The sequence below is a fragment of the Dasypus novemcinctus genome, chromosome X (genome assembly GCF_030445035.2).
Source record: "Dasypus novemcinctus isolate mDasNov1 chromosome X, mDasNov1.1.hap2, whole genome shotgun sequence".
In the NCBI taxonomy this organism is placed as follows: domain Eukaryota; kingdom Metazoa; phylum Chordata; class Mammalia; order Cingulata; family Dasypodidae; genus Dasypus; species Dasypus novemcinctus.
In genome coordinates, this window is record NC_080704.1 from 147,028,407 (window position 1) to 147,048,813 (window position 20,407).

Below are 20,407 nucleotides of genomic sequence, written 5' to 3' on the forward strand. Positions count from 1 at the left end.
AATACAGGGGATTGAACCCAGGACCTCATACACAGGAAGCAGGTGCTCAACCACTGAGCTACATTCGCTTCCCACATTTGGTTTTATCATTCATCTGTTGATGGACATTTGTTTTTTTGTGCCTGGTTTTTGGCTATTACAAATAAAGGTGCTATGGATATTTATGTACAAGTCTCTGTGTGGACAAACACTTTTATTTTCCTTAGATAAATATCTAGGGGTGGAATGGTTGGGACATTTGGTAGGTGTATGTGGTTTTTAAAAAAGATCTATTTATTTACTTTTTAAAAAATTCTTCCTCCTCCTCTCCTCCCCTCCCCTCCCCCTCCCCTCCCCCTCCCCTCCCCCTCCCCTCCCCCTCCCCTCCCCTTCCCTTCCCCTCCCCTTCCCTTCCCCACCCCCTTCCCTTCCCTTCCCTTCCCCCTTCCCCATCCCACTGTTTTTGCTCTCTGTGTCCATTTACTGTGTGATCTTCTGTATCTATTTCTCTTTTTGCCTTATCTTTTCATTTTTTCTCCTCTAGGATTCACTGGCATTCAATCTTGGGGGCCACTGATGTGGAGAGAGGTTCCCGGTCAGCTGCGCCACCTCAATTCCTGGTTTCTGCTGCACTTCACCTTGACTCTCTGCTTTGCCTCTCTTTTTGTTGCATTGTCATCTTGCTGCATGACTCACTTGCACGGGCACTGGCTTGCCACGTGGGCACTCAGGTTACTGCATCAGCGTTAGCTCTCCACGTGGGCACTGGCTTACCATGCAGGCACTCAGCTCACCACATGGGCACTGGCTGACCGCGCAAGCATGCTTACTCTTCTTTTTCACCGGGAGGCCCCAGAAATCAAACCCGGGTCCTCCCATATGGTAGGCAGAAGCCCTATCACTTGAGCCACATCTGCTTCCCTGGTAGGTGTATGTTTAATCTTTAAAGAAACTGTCAAAATGTTTTCAAAAGTGGTCGTACCATTTTACATTCTCACTAGCAGTGTAGGAGAGTTCCGGTTCCTCCATGCACTTGTCAACACTTGGTATGAACAGCCTTTTTAAATTCTAGTCATTCTAATAGGTGCATAGTGGTAAATCTTGCTGTGGTTTAAATTTTTATTTCCCTCATGGCTAATGAGGTTGAGCATCTTTATATGTGTTTATTTGCCATCCAAATCTCTTATTTGTTCAGGTGTCTGTTCACATTTTACCCATTTTTTTATTGGTTGGTTTTCTTGTAATTGAGTTATTTTTAACAGCTTTATTGAGCTATAATTCACAAACCATATGCTTCACTAATTTAAAGTGCATACAATTCAATGATTTCCAAGCAGTTTTTACTGAGATATATTCACACATCATACAATCCATCCAAAGTGTACAATGAATGGCTTTCAGTATAATCAGAGTTGTGCATTCATCACTACAATCAGTTTTAGAACGTTTTCATTAGTCTATAAAAAAAAAACCCATACCCTTTAGCAATCCCCTCTCTTTATATTTACAGTTATGCTGCTATCACCATAATCTCATTAGAACATTTATATCAGCCCAAAATGAAACTCCATAACTATTACCAATCAGTCTCCATTCCTCCCTCCCCCAGCCCCTAGTGATTACTAACTTACTTTCTGTCTCTATGGATTTGCTTCTTCTGTACATTTCATTTAAATGGGATCATACAACATGTGGTCTTTTGTGACTGGCTTCTTTTACTTAACATGTTTTTAAGGTTCATCCATGTTGCAGATCCCATTGTATGAACCACATTTTATTCATCCATTCACCAGTTGGTAGGCACTTGGGTTGCTTCCATTTTTTGGCTATTTGGAATAATGCTGCTTTGAACACTTATGTACAAATTTTTGTATGGACATGTTTTCTTTTTTCTTTTTTGGTTATATACCTAGGAGTGGAATTGTTGGGCCCTATGGCAATTCTATATCTAACTTTTCGAGGAACTGCCAGATGTTTTTCCAAAGCAGCTGCACCATTTTACATTCCCATTAGCAATAACAATTCTTATTTGCCACTTATAAAATTACTGTAGCCATTCTAGTAGGTGTGAATTGGTATCTCATTGTGCTTTTGATTTGCATTTCCCTAATGATTAATGATGTTTCATGTGCTTATTGGTCATTTGCAAATCTTCTTCAGAGAAATGTCTTTTCAGACCCTTTGCCCAATTTTTAATTGGGTAGTCTTTTTTTTTTTTCTCCTTATTATGTGTTTACACTGGAGTAAACACTTAGCACCCATTACTTTAATTTATGCATATGTATAGAAACAATGTGCAGGAGATACTAGATGTAAAATTTTACAGATATAAAATGTTAAATGGAAGTATAAAGACATTAGACAACATGCCTAATAGCACATATCTGGTAAGAGTGAACCCCAAATGTGGACTCTGCTCCTCAACAATGAACCTGACAGCTCCCTTGAACCAGTTTCTTTTTTTAATAGATTTTTTAAAAAGATTTATTTATTTATTTATTTAATTCCCCCCTCTCCCCCGGTTGTCTGTTCTGTGTCTGTTTGCTGCGTCTTGTTTCTTTGTCCGCTTCTGTTGTCCTCAGCGGCACGGCAAGTGTGGGCGGCGCCATTCCTGGGCAGGCTGCTCTTTCCTTCGCGCTGGGCGGCTCTCCTTACGGGGCACACTCCTTGTGCGTGGGGCTTCCCTACGCGGGGGACACCCCTGCGTGGCACGGCACTCCTTGCGCGTATCAGCACTGCACATGGGCCAGCTCCACACGGGTCAAGGAGGCCCAGGGTTTGAACCGCGGACCTCCCATGTGGTAGACAGACGCCCTAACCACTGGGCCAAGTCCGTTTCCCTTTTAATAGATTTTTATTTTTTAAAAAAGACACATAAATGTTACATAAAAAATATAGGGGATTCCCATATGAAAAATATGGAATGCTTCACGAATTTGCATGTCATCCTTGCACAGGGGCCCATGCTAATCTTCCCTGTATTGTTCCAATTTTAGTATATGTGCTGCCAAAGCAAGCACTGGGTTGTCTTTTTATTGTTGAGTTGTAAGAGTTCTTTATATATTCTGGATATTAGACCCTCATAAGATGTAATATTTGCAAATATTTTCTCCCATTTCTGTGAGTTGTCTTTTTGCTTTCTTGATAGTTTCTTTTTTTCTAGGCTCTCTCACTCAGTAACCTGCAAATATCTTATTCATCATCTAAGAGCCAGTTTTGATTAACAGGATGAAGGCCAAATGCCTTGAGGGCCAAATGCATTTTACAATTTCTATATCTGTGACTATGGATGATTGTGAGTTTGTGTGATGTGGGTAAGTTTCTAGGTGTGATGTGTTTGGATGGATGGATGTGTATGGATGTGTGTTGGGATTAGGGTGTACCTGGGGTGTTTGTGAATGTACTGTGGGTTGTGTTACGTAGAGTTGCATGTGCAGAAATATGAATGCCTGTGTTTGAGTGCAAGTGTGTTGATAAGTGTGGCATTTAGTATGGGCATGTTTGTATATGTATGTGGGGTGGATGTATACATGGGGTATAGGATGTGAATGTGTAAAATGCCTTTGTTGATATATGTATATGATGTGTATATTGCATGTGTGTGTGTTTCTGAAAGCTGCCATGGGATATGATATAGAATAGTGCAAAAGAGTGAATGGAACAGATGGGTTGGAATCAATCCTTTCTCATTCATTAGCTTACTAGCTGTGTGACCGTGGGAAACTTATTTAAGCTCTCGAGCTTTAGTTTCCTCATCTGTCAAAATGAGGTTTTCATGATGAGTCACCAAGTTAACACCTATAAAAAGTACCTAGGATAGCTCTTGGAATATAGCAGGCACTTTATACATTGTCTTCCTCTTTGATAGTGTCTTTCGATGTATAAAAGTTTTTTAAATTTTGATGAAATATTATTTATTTTTTTCCTTTTGTTGCTTGTGCCTTGGTTGTCCTTACTTATGACACTCTTGCCTAATCCAAGGTCACACAAATGTACACCCATGTTTCCTTCTAAGAATTTCGTAGTTTTAGCTCTTACATATAGGTCTATGATCCACTTTAAGTTAATTTCTGTGTATGGTGTAAGAAAGGAGACCAATCTCATTCTTTTGCATGTGGATATCCAGTTATCCCAGCACTGTTGTTGAAAAAATTATTTTTCCCCAATGAATTGCAAATAATGTTATCTTTAAATTTTGGCTTCCAATTGTTTGTTCCTCGTATATACAAAATACAACTGATTTATGCATAATGATCTTCTATTCTGCAACCTTGCTAAAGTCACATTAGTTCTTGTAGCTGTCTTGTAGATCCCATCGGATTTTCTACATAACCAATCATGTCATCTGCAAATAAAGACAGTTTTACTTCTTTCTTTCCTATCTAGATACCTTTTTATTTCATTTTCTTTGCCTTATTGCACTGACTAGAACTTCCAGTAAAATGTTGAATAGAAGTGGAAAGAGCAGACATAGTTGTCTTGTACTTGATCTTAGGGGGAATGAATTCATTTGTTCATCATTATACGTTATGCTAGCTGTAGGCTTTTCATAGATGCCCTTCATCAAATAGAGGAAGTTCCCTACCATTCCTTGCTTGTTGAGAGTTTTTTAAAATTGAATGTTGGGTTTTGTCAAATGCTTTTTCTGCATCTATCAAGATAATCACATGTCTTTTTTTATAGTTTCTTAATATGGTATAGGATGTTAATATGTTGTGTTAATATAGTATGTTAATATGCTAATAAACTTTGTTAATCTGAAAACATTTCTTGATTTTCGAATGTTAAACCAATTTTGCATTGCTGGGATAACCTTACTTGTTCATGAGTGTATTCTCCTTTTTTATACTTTGTTGGTTTTGATTTGCTAAGATTTTTGCATCTAGGTTCATGAGGGATATTGGTCTATAGTTTTCTTGTGATGTCTTTGTCTGGTATTGTTATCAGGTTAATGTTGGTCTCATAAAAAGAGTGAGGAAGTATTCCCTCCTCTTCAACTTTCTGGAAAAGTTTGCATAGAACTGGTATTACTTTTTCTTTAAATGTTTGGTAGAGATCATCAGTGAAGCCATCTGGCCCTGAAGTTCTCATTGTAGGAAGGTTTTTAACAATAAATTCAATTTCTTTAACAAAGGACTCTCCATATACCTATTTGTTCCTGGGTAAGCTTTCAAAGTTTGTGTCTTTCAATAAATTTGTCCATTTCACCTAAGTTGTCAAATTTATTGGCAGAGAGCTGTTCATGGATATCCCCTTAGTATTCTTTTTAATATCTGTAGAATCTGCAGTGACACCACTTCTGTTATCCTTCACACTGTTAATTTGCATCCTCTTTCTTCTTTTCCTGATCACTCTGACTAGAGATTTAGCAAAGATCCCCTCAAAGAACCAGGTTTTAATTCATTTATTTTCTCTATTGTTTGTCTCTTTTCTCAAGATCACATGGGTAGTAAATGAGGAAGGTGGGATTCTGATTTTTTGCCTACAATCTTTTTAAAAAATATATTTTTAATTTATTTTTAAAAGATACATAGATCACACATTAAAAATGTGTATGATCATACATTAAAAAAATATAAGAGGTTTCCATATGCCCCACTCCCCACACCCCTCACTTTTCCCACATCAACAACTTCTTTCATTAGTGTGGCACATTCACTGCATTTGATGAATACATTTTGGAGCACTGCTGCACAGCATGGATTATAGTTTACATTGCAGTTTACACTCTCTCCCAGTCCATTCAGTGGGTTATTGCAGGATATATAATGTCCTCCATCTGTCCCTGCAATATCATTCAGGACAACTCCCAAAAATGCCCCCATATCACAACTCCTTTTCCCTCTCCCTGCCTTCAGCAACTCCCGTGGCCACTGTCTCCACATCAGTGATATAATTTCTTCCATTGCTAGAGTCACAATAATTCTATAGTTGAACACCAGTAAATTCACTCTAATCCATATTTCATTCCCCAATCCTGAGGACCCTGGGATGTTGATGCCCACTCTACCTCTCAATTGAGAGGGGACTTTGATATCCCTCATGGCTAGTAGATGGAATTCTCGTGCCCACAGCTGTAGACTTTCTTGGTTCCTTGGTATAGTGGTTGTCCATCCTCACCTCCCTGTCAGCTCACCTGGGTAAGTCCAACGAACTGGAGAGTAGGTGCTACAACACCACTGAAGCTCAGGGCACAGGTGGCACGTGGAGAGCCCAGAGATTCAAGTCTCTTGGGCATATACTAACCCCAGTGCCAACCACAGATTCAAAAAAAGGGATGGAAGAGGCTTGTGTAGAGAAGTCACATCTGAGTGTATAACCCTACAATCTTTTTTTAAAAGATTTATTTATTTCTCCCCTATTCTCTCCCCTGCCCCCACCCCCACCCCATTGTCTGCTTTCTGAGTCCTTTCACTCTGTGTTCTTCTGTGTCTCCTTGTATTCTCATTAGGCAGCTCTGGGAACCAATCCTGCGACCTTCCAGAGTGAGAGAGACAATCATTCTCTTGCGACACCTCAGCTTCCTGATCTGCTGCATCTCTGTTATCTCTTCTCTGTATCTCTTTTTATTGTGTCATCTTGCTGTGCCAGCTCTCTGTATGGGCCAGCACTCCTACGCAGGGCAGCACTCTGTGCAGGCCAGCACTCTGTGTGGACCAGCTCACCCCACTGGCCAGCTTGCCTTCACTAGGAGGCCCTGGGCATTGTACCCTGGACCTCCTATATGGTAGACAGGAGCCCAATTGCTTGAGCCATATCTGCTTCCCTAAGCCTACAATCTTAATCACTAGCTTGATGGTCTCTCTACTTTCATTGAAAACAAAGACAGTGTTTTCTCAATATTCTGCAGCTATTAACTGATAAGAAGAGAAACTACACTTGATCTTAGCCAAATGGCTGAGAAATGATTTTGCAGCTATTTTAGAGCCATATATATAGTGAGCACCCATTAAAGGCTCATTACCTTGGCATGATTTATACAAGTCATAGATTCACATACATACCTTAGCAACATCCTGCACCCCAATTAGTGATACATTTGGGGATGAATGTGCTGATACAGGCTAAAGGAAAGGAGATTGATGTTGTCCAGAGAAACAAAGGAAGGATGGGCAAATCAGTGTGATTCAAGGGGTCTTTGTCCCCTGGAGATGGCTTTCCCAGGGTTGACACTGCCTGGAGTTTGGAGACTGGACCCACTAAGAAGTGAGCAGTGTCTTGCCCATAACAGGTGTTTAATATAGATAATGTGATGAATTTCTTGTTTTTAAAAAAAAGTGACAGGGAAGCAGACTTGGCCCAATGGATAGGGCGTCCATCTACAACATGGAAGGTCCATGGGTCAAACCCCGGGCCTCCTTGACCCATGTGAAGCTGGCCCATGTGCAGAGCTGAAGTGCACAAGGATTGCTGTGCCACGCAGGGGTGTCCCCCGCATAGGGGAGCCCCACGCGCAAGGAGTGTGCCCCGTAAGGAGAGCTGCCTGTGCGAAAGAAAGTTCAGCCTGCCCAGGAATGGCACCGCACACACGGAGAGCTGACACAGCAAGATGACGCAACAAAAAGAGACACATTCTCGTGCCGCTGACAACAACAGAAGTGGACAAAAGAACACTCAGCAAATCGACACAGAGAACAGACAACTGGGGGTGGGGGGCGAGGAAGGGGAGAGAAATAAATAAATAAATAAATCTTTAAAAAAATAAAAATAAAATAAAGAAAAAGTGACAATAGTATAGAACAAAGAGGCCACACCTCCAGAATGATATAGTTAAACAGGAGGGGTGGGATAAATGGAGTTAGGTTTTGCAGAGAGGGTTGTGGGTAGGGCAGGAGAAAAGTACAGTTAAGGACTGAGAAGTCCAAACAGAAGTTTGCCAGGAGTAGCGACAAAATGGAAAGTCCCTGGAAAGTGCAAATTGGTGACTCCAAAGAGTTGGGTTTAGCCAATAAAAATGATTCCCGTTGGATAAAGAGTGAGGGAAAGAGAGAAGACACATACAAGATGGGAGAAGAGAGGGAAGGCTGGACTCTGCTGAGGCTTTGACTTCGCCATTCCCAATAGCACCAGCCACCCAGGTTCACCAACCTTCAGTGTTCAAGGAGGGTACAGGGACTGGTTTATCTTTCTCCTTCAGACTAGGACTGGGTTGTGGCCCCAGCACAGCAACTTTGCACTCAAGTTCCTTGGACCTACATATAATTTGTTCCATTCCCACTTCACCTCCAGCACCCAGCCTACCTCATTTCTGTCATCTTCTGTAACTGCCCTTTGGGCAACTTTCAGCCTTCTTCCCTGAGTCTCCACCCTGTGGAGCCTCCTCTCTCCCTTCAGACCCCACTTTTCACTCTTTTTAGTGGACCCTGGGGATCTGTTCTTCTTTTGTAAGCAAGCAGCATTCTTAGCTTTCCACTGAGCATTGCCTCCATCTCAATTTCACCAAAATCGGCTTTCGGGCAATGGATAGCTACTCAGGCAGAGGCTTACAACCCTCTCTCTGTCCCCAAGCCTAGCTCTCTCCTGCCCTTCTCTGCTACCTCCTCACCACTGCCTTTTTGCCATCAACACAAACCCTGTCACAGACACTCCCACATCGCTCTCTCTCTCCCTTCCTGGCTGTATTCCTCTCACTTATCAGTGACTTTGGGCAAATGACCTCTCTAAGCCCATTTCCTCAACTATGATATGGGTATAATAGTGAGCATCTTAAAATAGGCATGTGACAATTGAATAAGAATGCACGGGAAACGGACTTTGGCCCAGTGGTTAGGGCGTCCGTCTACCATATGGGAGGTCCGCGGTTCAAACCCCGGGCCTCCTTGACCCGTGTGGAGCTGGCCCATGCGCAGTGCTGATGCGCGCGAGGAGTGCCTTGCCACGCAAGGGTGTCCCCCGCGTGGGGGAGCCCCACGCGCAAGGAGTGCGCCCGTGAGGAGAGCCGCCCAGCGTGAAAAGAAAGAGCAGCCTGCCCAGGAATGGCGCCGCCCACACTTCCCGTGCCGCTGACGACAACAGAAGCGGGTGCCGCTGACGACAACAGAAGCGGACAAAGAAACAAGACGCAGCAAACAGACACCAAGAACAGACAACCAGGGGAGGGGGGGGAATTAAATAAAATAAATAAATCTTTAAAAAAAAAAAAAAAAAAAAAAGAATGCACGTATATAATATTTACCATAGTGTCTGGCACAGAGTGAGTGTCTAAACATGTTATATTCACTGTAGCAGTTTGATGTTGATGAATTCCAAAATGAAATATTGGATTATGTTTGTAAGCTGATCTGTACCTGGACATGATTGAGTTGTGATTAGGGCATTGAGTCCCCACCCAACAAGGGGTGGGGACTCACAGATAAAAGGCATGGCAAAGAACAGAGTCTTGAGGGTTTTTGATGCTGAAGTTTGATGCTGAAGCCTTAAGCTGAAGCCCTTGAAAGTAAGCTCAAAGAGGAAAGAGAAGCAAGCCCCAGGAAGAGAGAAACCCTGAGCCCAGGAAAAAGAAGCCTGAGGAGGGGAGGAACCCAGGAAGCCTGAATCCTCACAGACATCGGTAGCTGTCTTGTTCTAACACCTGGAAATAGACTTTGGTGAGGGAAGTAAATTATGCTTTATGGCCTGGTATCTGTAAGCTCCTACCCCAAATAAATACCCTTTATAAAAACCAACCAATTTCTGATATTTTGCATCAGCACCCCTTTGGCTGACTAATACACTCACATTGTTGTCAAATTATTACTCCCAATCTTCACATCCCTCCCTTGAAGTATCTGACAGCTGCTCGCTGGATTTCTCTCCACCCCATCTTGGGATACCTCCTCACAGTCATTATGTCTACTCTCACCCCCACCCAAGCCTACTCCTCTTCCTGTATCCCAGTAAATGATGCCAGTCTCCTAAGCTAGAAATCTGGGAATCACCCTCCACTCCTCCCACCCCATCACTCCACCATTCAGTCAGTTACCAAGTGCTGTCAATTTGGTCTCGCCAATGTCTCCTGCATTCGGTCCTTACATTCCATCCCCACTGCCCCTGTTCTAGCTTAAGCCATCATCATCACTTGCTTTAACCCTCCATAGGACGGCCCCAGCTTGCGTCTCTAGCATCCCCTGTGTGGTGGTTTGAAACTGTATGTATCCCCAAAAGGCATGTTCTAAAAGTTAATCCATTCCTGTGGATGTGGACCAATTTTAAGTAGAATCTTTTGATGAGGCTACTTCAGTTAAGGTGTGGCCCACCTCAGCCAGGATGGGTCTTACTCCTATTACTGGAGTCCTTTGTAAGAGAATGAAATTCAGACAGAGAGGGAGAAAGCCATGGAAGCAAGAAGCTGAAAGCAATGAAACCTGGATGAGAAGGGAGAGACCATGAGACACCACCACGTGCCTTGGCACAAGGCAGAGGAGCCATGGCTCGCCAGCAGCCAGTCTTCGGAAAGAACGCATCACCTTGATGATGCCTAGATTTGGACATTTTCACAGCCTCAAACTTAAAGCTAGTAAGTTCCCATTGTTTAAAATCAGTTCATTTCATGGCATCTGTTTTGAGCAGCCTAGGAAACTGAAACACTCTGCCATTCCCCCTATGCACCCTCACCTCCAAGTTCCACATAACTTCTCACTGTTTATCAAGCACAATGCTATGCCTTTGCACATGCTGTTCCCTTTGTCTAAAATATAGTTCCTCACATCTCTGTCTGGCAAATTCCTTCTCCTGCCTCAAGAGCCAGTTCAAATGTCACCTCCTTGATTTCCTGAAGTGCCTATTCATTCCCTCCTCTTCCTACCGCTACTGAATTCTGGTCACACTTTGTTATCAATACTGATCACATCTATTTACCCTGCAGTCTGCCTTCCCCACAACTACCTAAAGATCCCTGTAGGTGCTTATCATGATCACTACATGAGAGGAAGAGAAGGAACAAATGGGCAGAGAAGACGAAGAAAGCTGAGGACACGAGAAGAGTAAGAAAAACTAAGGAAACAGGAGGAAGGGGCAGGGAATAGGAATGAGCTCATGAAAAAGCCAATATTTCAGTGGAGGATCATGTCCATGTCCAGAAAACCACTGCCAGGAAGGAAGTTGGTGTGTACAGGCCCAGGACCTGTGCAGAGCATCCAGGCACCTGATTTTTTTAGTATATGAATTTTTCCCACTGGAGGGTTTTCTTGCAAGATATGTGCTCTTCAGCGAAGGATCTGAGACCTGGTGCTTTGGGAAGGAAGAAAGCAAGTTGGCTCGTTGGCTAGGTGATAGTTGGGTGCCCTCTGCCACCATGGCCTTCACCCAGCTGCCAGAGGAGGGTATTTACTAAGTGGTGCAAGTGTCCTCAGAGACCGCAGTTACACAGCAAACAGCTGGTTCCTGAGGGGACTGCATCCTGGCACCGCCACCCGGTGATTCCTGTGAGGTTTTTGCTTCCCCCGCCCCGGGGGATGGGGTCTCAGTAACCATATGGGACCTGACAGGAGGCTTCTTTAAAATGCTGGTTTTGGGAACAAAATGAACAAAGTTTCCTGTCATTTGCACAAAGGCTTGTGCAAACTGGTTTCCGACACCTATGCACAGCAGCAAACGGGCCGTCTTTCCAATAAGAAGACATTTCCTGGTAGGACACCCGGATGGACCGACGGAACAGACTAGCGGACAGGCCAAGGCAGTGCCAGTGCCAGCGGGCCCAGGAAGTGAACACGCCGGGTCGGCGGAGAAGCGTGTCGACGGGCTTGAGGGGGGCAGTACAACGCCCAGCAGCCATCTCCTCGCGCCGTAGCTGAGCCCCGGGGGCCGTCTCCACGACACCCGCAGCCTTGACAGGACAGGGAGGGGCATGGGCAGAGGGCCACTGCGGGCGGGCGGCGGGACTGCGGGCCGGGTTCCAAGCCCCGCAGGTCCTCTGTGGAGCCGCGCTGGCAGATCGCCGACCAGGAGACGAGATGGTCCCGGCTCCACCCACCCAGCCCGAAAGACCAGGGCTTCTGGCCCAAACGGGCCGGCATTTGGAAACCAAACCAGTATGAGAATTGGAACCCATTTGATCACTTTGGGAGGGAGGAGGAGAAGGAGGGCCTTGGAGGTGGGGGGTGGGGAGCTAGCAGAGGATTGCTGGGAGATGAGGCTTTTCCCAGTGCAAACATCAATGTGCTTTGCTCAGTGCTAGGCCCAGCCCCTTGGTTAGTGGGTGCAGGGACGTGACAGGACCGCGAGGGCTGGTTCTTTATTCTATTGTTCTGGCTCTTGTCAGGGGAGGGCTCCTAGCAAACATATTCTGCTAGTCCCAGCTTTCTCAATGAAACGGAGACTTGCCTTTTGCTTTTCTGTCACTATTCAGGATGGGATTTTTGTCCATGCCAAAATCTTATATTCACAAGGACGCCAGCCCAGCAGCTTGGCAAAACGCACAGCCAGCCGTTAAGTCAAGACCTTGAGGAGTGGAGGAGTGATTTGCTCGCACCCAACCAGTCACGCATTTCCCTGAATGCCGGGAGGAGCACCCCTAAGCTATCCACTCCCTCCTGCCTGGCCCTTTGGCAGACTTCTCAAACATAACCGTGGACAAATCACTTGCGGTGCTTGTTAAGATGCAGATTTTGATTCAGGAGATCTGGGTCGGGCCTGAGATTCTGCATGTCTAACAAGCTCTCAGATGTTGCAATCTGCAACACCTTGCAGCTGTCTGCCACACCTTGAGGAGCAAGGGGTAGAGCATGCCTCAACAGACTCCAGCACCTACAATCTGATTTATTGGACTCACCACACTCAGCTAAGATGGAGTTGAAGAAGGACAACCACCACACCATGGAGCCTAGAGTGATTACAACTGAAAGTGGGAGGATTGCATCCAGCATCCAGGTGGAATCTGAGCCTCCTCTTGACATAGAGGTGCAATGGACACAACCAATCCAATGTACACATAGAAAAGGTGGCATTGGATTGGGAAAAGTGGACATGGTGGCTGATGGGTATGGGGAAAGGCAGGAAGAGATGAGAGGTGGAGGCGTCTTTGGGACATGGAGCTGCCCTGGATGGTGCTTCAGGGGCAATCACCGGACATTGTAAATCCTCACAGGGCCCACTGGATGGAATGGGGGAGAGTATGGGCCATGATGTGGACCATTGACCATGAGGTGCAGAGATGCCCAGAGATGTACTTACCAAATGCAATGGATGTGTCATGATGATGGGAATGAGTGTTGCTGGGGGGGGGGAGAGGTGGGGTGGGGGTGGTGGGGTTGAATGGGACCTCATATATATATATTTTTAATGTAATATTATTACAAAGTCAATAAAAAAAAAGGGGGGGGGGTAAAGCATGGCTTTTGGCCAGGGCTGCACATTAAAATCACTTGGGGAATTTTAAACATGTGTTAGGCCAGGCCCCCACCCCTTAAATTAGAATTCTAATTTAATTTGATTGGTCTAAGGTGGGGCAGTTTCTTTCTATCTTTCTTTCTTTCCCTCTCTCTCTCTTTCTCTTTCTCACTTTCTTTCTCTCTTTCTCTCTCTCTCCCTTTCACTCTTTCTTTCTTTTTAAATTAAGCTGTCTGGATTATTATAATGGACAGCCAAGCTTGAGAGTTGCTGGTACAGGCAGCTGTGAGGAAGGACTTAGGCTCTAGTCAGGGACGTTGATTCCATACTGGGCCAAACTGTGGGCTTCAGTTTATGACCAAGATTAGGAAGGCAGTTTGTAATCAAAGAACATAATTGGCCCACATGGTGCCAAACACTTAATCTCACCTCACGTTCATTCAGTCATCAGATATTTATTAAGTCACTATAGTGAGCTGTAGGGGCACTGTGCTAGCCACTGAGGAGTCAGCTGTGAATAAGACACACATAGGGCTGGCAGTCTAGCAGTGGATATGGACAGTAATCAAGTAATCACTGAAATAAATGCAAATGTACAATTGGATAAGCGGTAGAAGGAAAGAATCTGATTTAATGTGAAGGGGGGACAGGGAAGTGACAATTACCTGCAATCTAAAGGATAAATTGCCACTAGGTGAAAGGGTGGGCAGAGGGGAAGGGAGAGTCCTCCAAGCAGAGAGGCAGACAGTCGGCCAGTGTGGCCAGAAGGCAGTGAAGAGGGTCATGGGTCAAGATGAGGCTTGGGAAGTATCTATGTAAAGAGATATCTATGTAGCTCAGAGGTTTCCAGCTCTAGCTGAAGAGTAAAATCCCCAGGGAGCTCTTAAAAATATATATATATATATCCTTACTTGGGTTCCAACCCCAAGGTTCAGATTTTGTGGTCCAGGGTGGGACCCAGATATTAATATCTTAAAAACTCCCCCTGGTGATTCTAACATTGAGTATAGGTTGAGAAGCCGTTGACATAGAGCCTTGTAGGCCACAATAAGGATTTTGACCTTTATCCTGAGAATCATGGGAAGGCATTGATGTGTTTAAGCAGTCAGGTGACATGATCAGGCTTGCATTTAAAAACCATCAGTCCCAAGGAAAAAGAAGAACAAACAAAAAATCAAATTAAAAAAAGGAAAAGAAAAGAAATAATTTAAAAAATACCATCAGTCTGGCCACAGAGTAAATAGATTGGAGGGGCAGTCTGACCACAGAGTAAATAGATTGGAGGGGCACTGTGGATATGTGGAGAAGCTACTGCTTTCCACCAAGTGAGAGATGATGGTAGCTGGGGCTAGGAAAGGTGGAGAGGGAAGGATGAATTCAAGAGCTATTTAAGAGGTGATATCAACAGGACTGGAAATGGGAAGCAGTGCAAGAAGGGAACAATCAAGGATGACTTCTAAGTTTCTGACTTAGGCAGCTGAAGGGATGGTGATACTGCCACCAAGTTGGAGAAGACTGGAAGAGGACCACATATGGAAGGAAGGTCATAAGTTTGGTCCAAGTATCAAGTATGCAGTTAAATAAGCTGTCTGAAGCAGGAAGGAGAGCTCTAGACTAGAGATAAAAATTTGGGAGCCATCAGGATAGATATTTAAAGCCAGGGAGTGAATTCCATCACCTGGGGAAAGATTGTAGAATGGCAAAAGAACTAGGATAGGCCAAAGAACTCCAAAATTTAATGGCTTGCTCTTCTAAGGTTCATACTATTGGGCTATGCTAACTTTCCCCGCTCCTAATCACTGTCACCTCCCTCACTTTTTGAAGACTTTGGTAAAATAGTTCATAGATTTCATCTCTGCGGCGGCTTGCTCAGTCGGTAGAGGTGGGGTCTGGCTGCGGACGAGGGGTCGGTCCCGCTTGGGACGAGGGATCGGTCCCGCTTGGGACGAGGGGTCGGTCCAGCAGCAGACGAGGGGTCGGTCTCACAGGGGTTGCACGGTTCGGCTGACTGGGTCGCCCGGTGAAGCCGGCGACGAGGGGGTCGCCCGGAGAAGCAGGCCACGAACTGGGGACAAGGGAGGCCAGGCCCTTGTCGGGGGCTCTCAGGACTGGAGGGCGCACGGCAGAAGAACTACCGCGGAGACGAGGTAAACACGCAGGTCCACTTTATTGAGGGAGAGGCAACAGTTTTATAGGGGCTGGGGAAGGCTGATTGGTCGAAGCCATGCCCTGTTCTGATTGGTTGCCGGAGAAAGGTCAGTGGGCGGTACTGGACGGGGGAGGGGTGGTGATTAGGGATTGGCTGTTGCTGTTGCTGGGGGAAGTGGTAGGGTTTAGTGATTGGTGGCTGCTGTTGCTGGGGTAGAGGGCAGACTGGATTTTTCCGCCCATGCCTGGCTGTTGCTGCTGTCGGAGGGAGGGAAAAGGGCAGACTGGAATTTTCTGCCCTGCGCCTGCGCAGGGAGAAAGAAGAAGAAGGGTGCCGCCCCACAAGGCATCGTGTGGCGCCATCCGGCAGGAGGGGCGGCCGCGGAAGCATGGCTGCCGAGAAGGGGAGACCCGAGGGCACTCTGCGCCCATGCCGAGCTTCCTTCAGGGGTGGCGGTGGGCCCGACCAACCACCCTATTATGGGGGCAGCGGCTTGGAATAGGCCTACCGTGGCCGCCGCCCCTCGCCAGGCCAGCAGACCACACTTCAGCCCGAGGGGTGACCGCAATCTCTTCCAGAAACACTGCCTTTAACATGAGTGACTTCACTGTTGATAGGGACATTCCAATGCCTTGGCCTCCCTGTTCCTTACCGTTCTTGTTTGCCTTCTTCCATACTCCTCCTCAAGTCACATTCTCACACAGCCACGCTTTGGGCCTTAACATCACTCTTAATTGTGCCACTTCAAAAATCATTCTTTTAAGCCTCCTCTCTCTGCTATCTCCTTATCTTCCAGTTGGCTTGTTTATTCTTACAAGAATTGTTATTCAAACTCTTTGGGATGTCCAGTTCACAGAGCCCTATACTTTGTCCTACTTCAACAGCCCTCTGCTTTCTTTATTTCTTGCTTATCCAGCCTAGAGTCTATGGCCTGTCATTTCCATACCATGGTGACTAAGCCTTCCCCCAACAGTGTCCGTGGCAGCCATTTCCCAACACACCCTGAAGAGGAGAGGTTCAAGACTGATCTTTTAGCTGAGTATGCAGAAGGCAGGTTTCTGTGCTGCTGATTAAAATTCAGATCTGAGTGCCCTGGGTGCTCTAGCTACCAGTAATGTGACATGGGTGAAGGGGTTGCCATTTTTGTTTTGTTTTGTTTTTATTAAAGCAGTTGTAGGTTTACAGAAAAATCATGGAGAAAGTACACAGTTCTCAAATACCCCCCTCTCACAACACAGTTTTCCCTATTATTATTTTTCATTAGTGTGATATTTTTGTTACAATTGATAAAACAGTATTATTATTATTACGCTATTAACTTTAACCCACTGTTTACATTAGCGTTTACTCTTTGTGTTGTACAGCTCTATGGGTTTTTTGGTGTACTAATTTATATGCAACCTAAAATTTCCCTCTTATCCCTTTTCAAAAATACAATTCAGTGGTGTTAATTACATTCACAAGGTTTTGCCATCACCACCATCCATTGCAAAATTTTTCCATCACTCCAAACAGAAATGCAATACCAATGAAACACTAACTCCACATTCCCTGATCTGACCTGGCCCCTGATAACCTGTATTCTAGTTTCTGACTTTATGAATTTGCATCATCTGCTTATTTCATATCAGTGAGATAATACAGTATTTGTCCTTTCATGTCTGGTTAATTTCACTCAGCATGATGTCTTCAAAGTTCTGTAGTATGCACCAGAACTTCATTCTTTTCACAGCCAAGTCATGTTCCATTGTGTGAATATACCACATTTTTTTCAAACTTTATTTCAAATTCAAAAAATAAAATAACAGACAAAAGACAAATCAACAAGTTATGGAAGCATTACTCCTAAAAATTTCTGTCCAGGTATTTTTATCTCATCTAATCCCAACAACAAATTCAATTGTTCCTCCAATGTTCAGAAAGATACACAGATGATCACAGAGTAGTTAAATGACCTAGTCAGGGTCTCTTTATTAATGAAGAAAGTAAAGAAGAGAAAAATGCTTAATCATATTCCTATTTCACAAAACCAAACCGCATATTCTTTTTTTAACCTTTAGCATTAATATAGTACCTTCTTTGCTTTTGCTACAAAAACATTACAATATTGCTGTCAACTATAGCCTATAAATTACATTAGTTATATTTTCCCCGTGAATCACCACATTCTTAACACCATGTAGTAGAAGAACATCCCTGTATTTTTATTATTAGCACAATCTCCAACTATGGCCAAAATCACTGTTATAAATTCTCTATATTATCCTCCAGCTGTCCTCTAACTAACATGAATCTCCCTAGACTACTCATTTCAGCTACAATCACACCCATAAATCAACAGTTTTTGCTATACTCATTATAATGTGCTACTATCAACTCCATCCATTACCACATATTTACAAGTAACCTTATTAAACATACTACATTCAGCCAGCATCAGCTCCCCCTTTTCAACCCACATTCCATCTCCCACCAACCTACACTCCATAGTTCAACTCTGTGTCTACTCATATTTAGTTCATATCAGTGAGACTATACAATATTCTTCCTTTTGTGTCTGGCTTAGTTCACTCAAAATAATTCCTCGAGGTTCCTCCACGTTGTCATGTGCTTCCCCAGTTGATTTCTTCTTACAGCTCTATAGCATTCCATCACATGTATATACCACATCTTGTTTATCCACCATCAGTTGATGGATGCTTAGGTTGTTTCCATCTTTTAGCAATTGTGAATAATGCTGCTATGAACATCGGTGTGCAAATATCAGTTTGTATCTTTAATTTCAGTTCTCTGAATATATTTCTAATAGCGGGGTTGCTGGATCAATGACAGTTCTATATTTAGTTTCCTGAGGAACTGCCAAATCGTCCTCCACAGAGGCTTACCATTTTACCTTCCTACCAACAGTGAAGGAGTTTTCCTATTTTTCCACATCCTCCCCAGTACTTACAGTTTTCTGTTGTTTTTTTAAATAATGGTCATTCTGTATAGTATGAGATGATATCTCATTGTAGTTTTGACCTTTTCACCTTAACAAAGTTGTCTGAAATATAAAAGTGTTTAAGTTTGTGGCAGTCCCATTTATCTTTTTTCTTTCTTTCTGATGTTGCTTGTGCTTTCGATGTAAGGTCCAAGAAACTACCACCTACCACAAGACCTTAAAAATGCCTGGCTATATTTTCTGTTTTTATAAAAGCTGTTTTATTGATATATATTCACGTATTATACAATCTATCCAAAGTGTACAATCGATGGCTTTTAGTATAATTACAGTGTTGTGCATTCATCACACACAAAATTTTAGAATTATTTCATTACTCCAAAAAGAAAAACTCCACACCCCTTAGTAGTCACCTCTTAATCCCTCTATCTGTCCCCAGTCCTACATAATCATTCATCTAATTTCATCTTTATAAATTGATTTATATTTACATTTTATATAAATGGAATCATACAATATGTAGTACTTTGTGACTGGTTTCTTTCAATTAGCATAATGTGGTTTCGTGGGGGTTTTTTGGTCTGATAACATCTTGTAACATTAACATACATTTGTTCAGTTTCAAAGAGAAACAGTCTTATATACACAATATTACCCATAGTCATATTTCATATGAGGTTTTATTATGCTTTACAGTCCCGTGTTACATTTTTTAGCTTTCCTTTTAGTAATACACATGACCTTAGACTTTCCCTTTCAACCACTGTCATACCTATATAATAGCTCTGCTAGTTACAAACATTATGTTGTGCTTTTACCTTTTCTATTCATTTCCAAAGACTAACACACATCCTTTTATCAATTCTGCACACGTTAACCCTCAGCTTTCCATTCTCTATCCTCATTCTATTTTCTTGTGACCCATATTCAAGTTATTAATTCCATGAGATTACACAATATATTTAGTTTATAATAGCTCAATCATACCCAAAGCTGTCCTATTGTGTCTGGCTTGCTTCACTCATCAACCAGTTTCATCCATGTTGTCATATACTTTATGGTTTCACTTCTTCTTACAGCTGCATAATATTCCATCGTGTGGATAAACCACAGTTTGTTTATTCATTTGTTGGTTGATGGACACCTGGATTGTTTCCATCTTTTGCCAGTTGTGAATAACTCCACTAAGAACATTGGTGTGCAGATGTGTGTTTGTGTAACTGCTCTCAGTTCTTCTGGGTATATACCTAGTAGTGGTATTGCCAGGTCACACAGCAGGTCTATTTCAACTTCTTTAGGAACCATCAAACAGTCCTTCACAGTGGCTGTACCATTCTACATTCCCACCAACAGTGAATAAGTATTCCTATCTCTCCACACCCACTCCAACACTTGAAGTTTTCTGTCTTTTTAATAGTGGCCATTCTAATGGTGAGAAATTACATTTTCTTCTAGGAGTTTTATGGTTCTAGTTTTTATATTTATGTCCTTGATCCATTTTGGACTAATTTTTGTAAAAGATGTGAGAAAGAGGTCCTCTTCTTTCTTTTAAATATGGATATCAAGTTTTCCCAGTTCCATTTATTGAATAGGCTGTTCTGATGCAGCTGAGTAGGTCATGTTGTAGCATGCATCAGAATGTTGTTCCTTTTCATAGTTGAATTATGTTCCATTGTATGTATATACTACATTTTGCTTATTCATGCATCTGTTGATGGACACTTGGGTTGCTTCCGTCTTTTGGCAATTGTGAACAACGCTGCTATGGACATTGGTGTACAAATATCTGTTTGAGTCCCTGCTTTCAATTCCTTGGGGTATATATCTAGAAGTTGGATTCCTGGGCATATGCTAATTCTATAATTTTCTGAAGAATTGCCATACTGTTTTCTACAATGGCTGCACCATTTGGCATTCCCACCAACAATGAATGAATGTTCCTAATTCTCCACATCCTTTCCAATACTTATTTCAATTTTTTAATAGTAGCCATTCTAGTGAGTGTGAAACGGTATGACAGTTTGAAGTTCTTT

The 20,407-nt window shown here is 43.3% G+C and overlaps 1 non-coding gene and 1 pseudogene across 1 annotated transcript; both read right to left on the reverse strand.

Annotated features, from left to right (window-relative positions):
- Positions 1-2,891: 2,891 nt before the first annotated feature.
- On the reverse strand, positions 2,892-2,999 carry LOC111765880 (U6 spliceosomal RNA). The gene has a single exon (XR_002798095.1). It is a non-coding gene; the product is annotated as a U6 spliceosomal RNA (small nuclear RNA).
- Positions 3,000-6,772: 3,773 nt separating this feature from the next.
- On the reverse strand, positions 6,773-6,888 carry LOC111765879 (U2 spliceosomal RNA; annotated as a pseudogene).
- Positions 6,889-20,407: the final 13,519 nt, after the last annotated feature.